At 44.7% G+C, this 10,711-nt stretch overlaps 1 non-coding gene across 1 annotated transcript; it reads right to left on the bottom strand.

Moving 5' to 3' along the window:
* Positions 1 to 388: 388 nt before the first annotated feature.
* On the bottom strand, positions 389 to 553 carry LOC140722292 (U1 spliceosomal RNA). Its single transcript, XR_012097574.1, has one exon. It is a non-coding gene; the product is annotated as a U1 spliceosomal RNA (small nuclear RNA).
* Between the last annotated feature and the right edge of the window lie 10,158 nt (positions 554 to 10,711).

The raw sequence follows: 10,711 nt of genomic DNA, 5'->3' as shown, positions 1-10,711 counted from the left end.
TTCGAAGACCCGAGGCTGCTACCGGGTTAATAGAACCAAGTTAATAGACCAGGTTACTGAAAAGTGTGGTCCAGATCAAAATGACAGGGTCTTCTGTATTTAGATCAAGGAACACAAGAGGGATAGTTTTCCTGCCGCCCACGGAGAACTTAAGTCTGGTTTTTACACCCCGACGAACTCCTGTGTCCAGACAAATCACTCGGCGGATGCTGGGGTCAAAGCAACACGCTGGAGGAACTAGCAGATCGGGCAGCATCCATGGAAACGAACTGTCAGCATTTCGGGCCGAGACCCTTCGATAGGACTCGTGTCCCTGTCATTCAGCATTTGGGAACATTAAATACAGCTTACTTAGAAACATCTCGTTCTATTTTTCTGTTTATTAGACCAGTACAGAGCGCGAACGCAGTCCCCCCACTAACACAAATTATCCAGTCGAGGATCCCGCATTTGGGGACGTCGCAGGCGTCAGCACACCCGGAGTGCAATGGGATAGCCTCGTCCTGGAACCTCGGCCCTCTTGATTACCGACGGTTCCCTGCCAGGTAAGTATATTTAACGACCCTTTGCACACCCAGCCAAACACATACATCACCCCTTAGCATCAGAACGAGCTACCAATTTCCAACTTTTCTTTTTACGCTCAGCTGGTGCAAAAAAAACCCATAAATGTGGCTCATGCTTTATCTTAGTTTTACTTTAAAATATTATAGCCCTTCAACATTCCACCACTGTTTTATTTGCATATCTGCCCTAAAGGGAAACAGTCTCCGACCAGCCACCTGCAGTTCTGAAACCAGCCACTAGGTGTCCCAGCACAGCAGATTCACCGACTGCGGGCGTGGGACGGATCCGGACGCGAATTCTGTCCCCAGGACACAGGCAAGCCGGTTCTTGGGGTGCCTCAGGCTATTGAGGATTCATTGACGGAACGAACCGATTGAGGATCTGCCGTCCGGAGCGGTGACTATAACATCACAGAACTGATATCAACACAATGTGATTTCCTTCCATCTAAATCTGAGAACTTAAATCTGAATGAGGATTACAACATCGGAAATGAACGCGGCATTTCACAGTGTTGGAAGAGTAGTGGAAGTAGGCTCACTATCGCAACACAACATTTCATACGGTAAAAAGAAGAACAGTTCATTATCACAGTGCTATCTAATATGCTATGGTATGCAGCCATGAGATACGGTGGCATGCATTTTCCGGGAAATGAGGAAATACAACAGAATTTGCGGAAAGCTAGAAAATAAACAAGACTGCCCAGCAATGTGCAAAGGAAAAAATGTAAACAAAATAAAAGTTATTAAAAAAAACTACAAAATTACCTATTCAGTGGCATTCTGAGGTTTTATATTAAATACTACAAAATTCAGGGGCTTCCTCCCCACACATCCCCTCTTACTCCAGTTGGTGAGGAACCCTACTCCATGGTCATTCCCTACTGACCCTTTGTGGGGGCAGCGCTGAGCCTCAGGGCATCCCGCAGCACGGACCCTGCAGCCTGGACTGAGCCAATCAGCAGCATTCCTCCACGGACATCGCGATGTGCTGGTAGACCAACAAGTTTCGGGTGACCAAAGTTTGCCATGGTCCCGATTATTAATCCCCTATTTTGCCCCAAATCTCCTTTGATTATGCCTTGATTCCGATCCTTAATTTCCCATTTACTGCTAATTCGCTTAATGAGAGCGCACCTGGTCTCCATCAAGAATGGCTGTGTAGGAATCCCGGCGTCACAACCTCTGGTCTACTCCCGTGTGATAATTTCGTTTCCCGCCCGCTTAGAACCGGTAGTTCTCAGTTCAGCTCCAGTTTCCAGATATTCCATGAAAACCCCGACTCCGTGTCAAGACTCCATATCAGAGCTCTGCGCTGATTCCTCCGGTTTGCTGTTCAACGCTCACGTTTGCGCAAACATCCCAGCTCAGTCTCTGCGCCTGTGTCCTGCACCTGGGCTCACCTCAGTCGCCCCGTGCCACAGAGTTTGCCTTTCAGCGAGTTGGTGATCTGCCATCAGCGCATGGTGCTTGTCTCTGGGAACAGAGATCAGAGGGTCCTCTGTCACACGGCTGCTGGGGATGAAACGCTGCAGAGGCCGTTTCACCTTCCTCCAGACAAATTGTGCAATTTTAAAGAATAATATTGAGAACCTGATTCGCATTGTGTCTGTGGAACTGAGTCTGTGAGTTGCAGGTGCAGCTGGGTGAAATTATCAAAGCTGGTTCGAGAGCCTGATGGTTGTAGGGTAGGAACTCCTCTTGAACCTGGCAGTGAGGAACCTAAGGCTACTGTACCTCTTACCCGATGGTAGTAGTGAGAAGAGAGTGCAGTCAGGATGGTGGGGATCTTTCAGAATCAGAATTGGAATCAACAAATTTCACAATATTAAACCATATCCTGATTCTGATGTCGTCGCCAATATCAAAATAAATAATTAATATAACAAAAATAACTGGGCGCAGAGCACACACTCTCACAACTCAAACATTCCATTTATTTTACCAGTGCACAAGCATGGCCCTTGTCACCCACACTGTTCTGAAGGCGGGGCAAGAAACTGCTATTGGTACATAGAATTGGCTTGTCAGTTACTGACGTCAATCATTGAATACATTGCATATGTTTGAATTCCTTAATTGTCACGGAGGTGTTAAAAGTCAGTCGAACTTCAAGCTGACAACCGATGTTATCTTGAAGTTAGTAAAGACAATTGTCCTTTAGTTTCACAACCTTCCATTATACCTGTCTTCTCCGTCCTTGTTGTGTAAAGGGGCAAAAGGAAGTCCTTTCTGTAAAAGTCTCATTACAGATGCCTCACTTGTCTGGCCTGAGCTCACACTACCTCACTCACCCAGGCCTATCTTGTCTCCGACAGTCTCACTTAACTACAACCGCCCCAGACTCTCCTTGCCTGGATGTTGCTTCCAGCCTCACCTTCCCACAACGTTCACACTAAACAGTGGGGATCTTTGCTCCTGGATAAATTCACTCAGTAGTAGGGAAGGAATTGGATCACAGGACCTGCACTGCAAAGTTCCCTTTAATTTCTAATGACCAGTTAGTCAAGAGGAAGTCGATCCGGGAGCGGGCTGAGCCGTCCGGTCGTGTCCAGGTGGCTTGCGGCTGAGCTCCACCTGTGGGGTCGCCAAAGGCGTCGCACAGCTTGGCTGTCTTCACCGTTTCCATTCAGGAGTCTGGAGGTACTGTCCAGCCTGCCGTCGGCGCTGCCGGATCGTCCAGCCGCATCAATGGTGCATTTGAAGTCTCCGGCCAGAACGACCGGCCGGGCCGTCACCAGCAGCGGTGGGAGCCGCTGGACTACAGCCAACCGCTCGCTCCGCACGGGGGAGGCGCACACGTTGATTCGGCGGAGCGGAGTGCCCTGGTATTTGACGTCTGCTACCAGGAGGCGCCCATATCCACCCCCTTAACTTGGGTGATTGAGAGGATGCCTCCCCGTAGCAGAATCCCCAGGCCGGAGGCGACAGTCGTTGCCCCCGACAAACCCTGGGACCACCACCGCGACCACCTCCGCAGACCGCACACTTGGAGGAAGGTCACGTCGGCATTCACAGTGTTCAAGTACTGGAGCGCGCTGACGCAGATGAGAACGTTTAAGGACGCTAGTTTAAGGTCCGTCATCCTTTACAGATCCTCGTCCTCCCCTTCGCGCTCCTGACGCCTCATGCCACGGTCTTGGTGATGTCTTTCCCCCAGCTGTGAGCTCAGGTACTGCGGGTAGTCCTCGCTAGGGAGAGGCAGTGCCGGCTCTGAACGCGGAGGGATTCCCGGGACTGCCTCTCCTTACGGGTGCAGGCCGCCAGATGCGATACTGCTCCCGGTTTCCCGGAGCTGAGGGGCTCTGCTGATCTCCACCTCCTGTATTTGGGGGGTGGCCAGCAGACTTTCACAGTTCTCTCGACTCTTGCCCACCTCTTCCTCTGCCGACCAGAAGTGGAGAGGTGACCAGAGGATGTATTAGATTCCACGGCCCTTTTCTTTGGGTTCTCCACTTTCTCCGCCCGCTGTCTTTTTGGAGGAGCCTTCTGGGGCTTTTTCGTTTGGCAACCACGCTCCATGCTCCTTCTTCCCCCTCGGCTCCCCCCTCTTCCATGGACTCCTCCTCCTCAAGCGGTGGGTCCTGCGTGTTCTGCAAGGGGGATGGGGGCCTCAGGGTGGCTGTGTCTTCATCCGTTGTTTCTGGAGCCGCCTCTGTGGAGGTGCCGGGAGCCTCCAGACCAGCTGGGGCCTTTTCAATGTCATCAACGCCCCCCCCCCCGGCCACCCGTGCGTAGGAGCCCACCCGTTTCGGACAGGCCCTGTACAAGTGGCCTGCCTGCCTGCAGACTTTGGTAAGGTGATCGTCCGCCCTGCGCTGAGCTGTGATGTGCCCCGCATTGCGCAATTGTGGCACACCGCGGGTTGCCCGGCCTATACCAGGTAGCTAGCCCTGGTTCCCTCCGATTGCGAAGACTGAGGGTGGGTGGATGACAAAGCCGCTGGAGTCCACCCTCAGCTTCAGCCTGACTCGAAGTTTACTGGTCCATATTCCTAGATTGTCGTTGACGTTCACACATTTTCCCACGCTCGGAACGTGAGGACGTGAACGACAGGTACATCGGGGTTGAGCATTTGTACCGTAACCGTTCTTTCTTGCTGTGTTGCCTCGGCGAAGAGGGGTTGTGCTTTAAGTAGTGACAGCGGCGCCTCGCTCCTCTCCTCGATTAAATACTGTTGTAATTTCTGCCCGCCTGCGGCATGCCGGATGGTGACGTCATAGTAACCGGTGAAATCCTCCGCCTTGAACCGACAGCAATCCGTTATGTCGAATGGTCTCGGCCCGAAACGTCGACTCTTCCTATGCTGCCTGGACTGCTGCTTTCCACCAGCGTTTTGTGTACCAAGGCCCATTGGGGAAGGTCCAGTTTAGGGTTCGTCACCCCCGGGAGTGGGAGGTGTCGGGTGGTGAGGAGTATACCCCTCATCAGCGGTGTGGATAGATGAATCAACATAGTGCCACAGGAGTGGCTGCAACTCTTATAATAGTCACTTGTTCCCAAGTGATGACAATCCAGGTCAGTTTTGCTCATTATACAGCCACAAGACGGTAAAGCAATGAGAGTCAACGCCTTGTTTTATTGTAAAGAGTTTAATTGTAAATAGGTTTTATTCCTGACTAGGGGTTTGAGAGTAAACGAATAATTTATTGCAAACATCTTTATTGTGAAGTAGACAACGGGGTGACCCGTTGGTGCACTCCTGGAGGGAGTCGAAATAGAACTGCCCTGCCCTTTGGCTCCGCTTGGGGTAGCTGCTGAGGCTGGCCGTGCGCATGCGTCGTGGAGTCGCGTACCGATTTCCATGATGGCGGATCGGCCCTCAGGTGAAAACGGAGCTGTTGATTTGGTGAATAAGCAATTTTATACGTATATAACCCTGACCTTTGCCTGCATTCTGTAAGTTAACGCATTTTAAGTCGATTTAGCCAAATAAAAGTGCCGCTGTAATGCGCTAATTGGGGGTCACAAACAGAGAAACAGAGCATGAGAATTTTAGTACTAAATTGATAAGGACTGTGTTACGTACCCGTGACACGTGACAGTGGTACCCTTGTCACGTGACTGGGGTTGAAGTTATACTGGACATGAGGTAATGGTGGAGTGATGTCATTTTCCCGCCAGTAGAGGTCATGTGACAGGTTTTTTCTACAGGGTATAAAAGGAAGACCCACCCTGTCGGGTGGGGCAGTTCGTGGCTGGATTTGCCAAGATGACTTCATATCACTGTGTGATTTAATGTGATGACGCAGTTTAGTTAAAAATGAAGTTTTATATGATGCCTGAAGTTTAAAAGGTCAGAGCCAACGGTTTCTTTGCTGATGGAGAGTGAAGAGCAGTTTGGAAAATGGAGATCGAGAAGAATCGATTTTCGATGGATTGACTTCGACCTTGTGTGATCCTCATTCGGAAGGATTTCGTTTGCTATTCTCACGATAGTCTCCGCTGGAAAAAGCGGGAGATTGAGAATATTGTGGAAGGAAGGTCAGTCACTTTAAGTTGTTATATTTAATAAAATTCGACGTGGGAGTTCGACGCTGGGAATCGAAGGACATCGACGTGGAAGAGAATTTGCATCGCTTTAAAAAGTCTCTCCTTTTAAAAGTACCGTGAGCTTTTGAACTGTCGGCATATCGTTCTTTGAACTGTTTTCATTCGGCAATTCGCTTTGGAGAACTGTTTTTTTTTCAATACTACTTTAAAGACTGTTTGAGACTGCAAAGCTATTAAGAACTGTCTGACCAGCTGCCAGCAGCTGAGCTCGGACCATTGTTTGGGTTTGTTTACATTTGAAGGGGGTTTGTTATCAGTGTTTAATAAACGTGTTATTCGTTATGAAACCCCTTGCCTAACTCATCTATATTATTGTTGCCCGAATACGTAACATAATTATGGGGGCGACGTTCGGGATTGAATTATTTGAGTTTGGAAAGTTTTTTGAATTTTGAATCGGTGTTTTGGTAACGGGGATTGCTCGATTCTTTTTGTTTGTTTGGCTTGTGAGTGGTATTCGGCAACGATGAATATTGATGAGTTTCTGGATTCGCCAGTCGCGGATTTGTTAGCGAAGGCGAAAAAAACTGAAGTCTCTGAACTTGCGAATCGGTTGCATATTAAAGGGATTTTGCCAACTACGTCAAAAGCTGTTATACAGAGAAAGATCGCATCACATTTTGTGGCTTCGGGTCATTTTGAAGAATCGATTTTAGAATCGTTTCCAATAAGTAATCTGGAGATGCAGTTGCAAATTGAACAAATGAGGTTGGAACGTTATAAATTGGAAATTGAGCAAAAGCAGAGAGATTTTGAATATGCAATGGCTAAATTAAGGTCTGTAGAACAGTCTGCTGGTTCTAAAAAACCGTTTGTTGCTAGCCAAGAAATTAAATTGGTCCCTCCATTTAGTGAAACAGAAGTGGAGAGATATTTTCAACATTTTGAAACTATTGCTCGGATGTCAGAGTGGCCGAAAGATAAATGGTCAGTGTTATTACAGAGTGTAATCAAAGGCAAGGCACGACACGTTTACACAGCTTTAACTGCTGCGCAAGCATTAGATTATGATATTGTGAAAGAAAATATTCTCAAATCGTATGAATTAGTCCCAGAAGCGTACAGGGAAAGATTCAGGAGTTTGAAAAAGTCTGTGGAAAAGACTTATGTGGAATTTGCCTATGATAAAGCTATGTGTTTTGAGAGATGGGTTTCTTCTAAAAATGTAAATGGGGACTATGAAACATTGAGAGAGCTGATTTTGATGGAGGAATTTAAAAGAAGCATTCCTGTTGAAGTAAGGACCTACTTAAATGAGAGGGATACTGAGAAATTGCAGGACTGTGCTAGATTAGCTGATGAGTATGTTTTAATCCATAAGAATAAATTTCCTCAGGGTAGAATTTTCAAGAGGAAAAATAATATGGAGACTCCAGGTAAATTAGAAATTAAATCAGAGGTTAATGAGAGAGGTAAGGAGGAAGGAAAACCTGTGAAGGAAAGACAGTTTGGTCTTATTTGTAACTATTGTAAGAAGCCTGGCCATGTAATAGCTAACTGTTTCAAATTGAAAAAGAAAGAGAAGGAAGCAGTTCCGGATGCTTGTGTGCAACATACTAAAGCACCTGTAAAGTTACAGGGTTTGGTAAACACAAATGAGGATTTGTTAGAGTCTGACAAAGTTAGAAAGGGATATGATCATTTTATCACTGAAGGGTTTGTATCCTTGAAAGAAGGATCTACTCTGGTGCCAATAAAGATTCTTAGGGATACTGGAGCTTCTCAATCATTGATGTTTGATAGTGTGTTGAAGTTTAATGAAGAGAGTGATACTGGTGAGGTAAATTACATAAGAGGTGTTGGAAGTGATTTTATGCCTGTACATTTACATGAAGTAAATTTAAAGTCAGGGTTAGTTACAGGATTTGTTAAGGTAGGATTACAGCATAGCTTACCTGTGAAGGGTATTTCTTTATTGTTAGGTAATGACTTGGCAGGTGGACAAGTTTTTCCTGAAGTGCATTTGACAGTGGAGTCAGAGGAACCAGAGGTGAATTCTAACACAGATTTTTCTTGTGTTGTGACTAGAGCTATGGCTAAAAAGATTGATGTGCAGAATGAGGTTGTTACTCATGACTGTTCAACTCAGGATTTGAGTTTTGAGGATGTGTCAGAAACTTTCTTACCTTCGTTGTTTGAACAAGATTCTGGGAGTAAGTCTGACTATGAAGATTTATCTCTGTCTCGGAAGGAGATGATAGCAGAGCAGAATAGAGATCCTGAGATTATAAAATTAAGGGAACAAGTTTTACTAGGTAGTGAAATTGAGAAGGTGTCAGTAGGATATTACTTGGAAAAAGGAGTGTTGATGAGGAAGTGGAGGTCGCCTACAATTCCTGCAAGTGAGGAATGGAATGTTGTTTATCAGGTGGTTGTTCCTAAAGTTTATCGGAATGAGATTTTGACTTTAGCTCATAGTGTGCCTTTAGGTGGACATCAAGGGGTAAGGAAAACTGTGGACAAGATTTTAAAACATTTTTACTGGCCTGGTTTAAGAAAAGATGTGGCGATGTTTTGTAAGACGTGCCATACTTGTCAAATTGTGGGTAAACCAAATCAGGTTACACCAGTAGCTCCATTACAACCTATTCCAGCATTTGGTGAACCGTTTTCTAAAGTTATTGTAGATTGTGTTGGTCCATTACCAAAGACAAAAACTGGTTATCAGTATTTGTTGACTATCATGTGTACTTCGTCTAGGTTTCCAGAGGCAGTACCACTTAGGAATATAAAAGCTAAAACTGTGACGAAGGCTCTTATAAAATTCTTTACTTATTTTGGATTGCCTAAGGAAATACAAACTGATCAAGGTAGTAATTTTATGTCTGGATTGTTTCAACAGATAGTTTATAAATTAGGAGCTAAGCAAATTACTTCGTCTGCATACCATCCAGAATCGCAAGGTGCCTTGGAGAGGTTTCATTCTACTCTCAAGAATATGATTAGGACATATTGTGTGGAGAATGAAAGTGACTGGGATGAGAGTATAAACTTACTTTTATTTGCAGTAAGGGAATCGGTACAGGAATCTTTAGGGTTTAGTCCATTTGAACTTGTGTTTGGGCATAGAGTTAGAGGACCTTTAGCTTTATTGAAGGAACAGTGGATTAGTAAGGAAGTGCATACTAATTTGTTGGACTATGTTTTGAAATTTAAGGACAGGTTACATAGAGCTTGTAGCTTAGCCAAGGAAAATTTGAAGTTGACTCAGGAGAAAATGAAGACTTGGTATGATAAGGAAGCTAGGATGAGGATGTTTAAGCCTGGAGATAAGGTGTTGGTTTTTTTCCCAGTGCAGACAAATCCTTTACAAGCTAGATTTCATGGACCTTATGAAATTGTGTCTAGAGTTAATGATGTGGATTATGTAATAAAAACTCCAGATCGTAGAAGGTCAACACAACTTTGCCACATAAATATGATTAAACCATATTTTGAGAAACAATCTGATACTGTGACTGTTGTGGTTAGTGAGAATGAGTTGGATTTAACTGGGAACATGATAGATGATTCATCTGACTTTCATTCTAAATCTAACATTGTTTCTGTTAGGTTACCTAATTCGACTATTTTGGAAAATATGGATGAGAAATTAGCACATTTACAGCTAGAGCAGAAACAACAGATGAAGGAATTGATTTTTAAGTATAAGGATTTGTTTCCAGATGTTCCGAGAAGGACTACTATAGCTTCACATGATGTAGATGTTGGAGATGCCAAACCTATTAAACAACATCCATATAGGATGAACATGGAAAAATGTGAACTTGCTGAGAAAGAAATTGAATACATGTTAGAGAATGATATTATTAGACATTCTAACTCGAATTGGAGTTCGCCATGTGTTATGGTGCCAAAACCTGATGGTAGTATTAGGTTTTGTACGGACTATAGGAAGGTGAATGCTGTAACGAAAACAGATGCATATCCAATTCCTAGAGTAGATGATTGTGTAGATAAAGTTGGAAAAGCAAAGTTCCTTACAAAGATTGATTTATTGAAAGGGTATTGGTGTGTTCCATTAACGGACAGAGGTAGAGAGATTTCTGCATTTGTAACTCCATCTGGGTTATATGAGTATAATGTTCTTCCATTTGGGATGAAGAATGCCCCAGGTACTTTTCAGAGGATGATTAATTCTGTGATTCAGGGTTTGAAAGATACTGATGCTTATATTGATGATTTAGTGACAGGAAATGATACTTGGGAAGCACACATTATTGCGGTGGAGAAATTGTTTGAAAAGCTTTCAAAAGCTAACTTGACTATTAATTTAGCCAAGAGTGAATTTGGACATGCTACTGTGACTTACCTTGGTTATGTTGTAGGTCAAGGTAAGGTAGCTCCTGTTCAGGCAAAAGTTCAGGCAATTTTGGAAATTCCCACTCCGACCGGGAAAAAAACTCTTAGAAGGTTTTTGGGAATGGTAGGATATTATCGAAAATTTTGTAAGAATTTTGCTAATGTTGCCCTTCCATTAACTAACCTTCTGCAGAAGAATGTAAAGTTTGTGTGGACAGTGTTTTGTCAGGAAGCATTTGAAAAATTGAAAACAATGATATGTGAACAACCTGTGCTTAAGGCACCTG

The sequence above is a fragment of the Hemitrygon akajei genome, chromosome 2, assembly GCF_048418815.1.
Source record: "Hemitrygon akajei chromosome 2, sHemAka1.3, whole genome shotgun sequence".
Classification (NCBI taxonomy): domain Eukaryota; kingdom Metazoa; phylum Chordata; class Chondrichthyes; order Myliobatiformes; family Dasyatidae; genus Hemitrygon; species Hemitrygon akajei.
The sequence above is the reverse complement of the archived record's forward strand: the minus strand, read 5'-3'. Positions and strand labels throughout refer to the sequence as shown.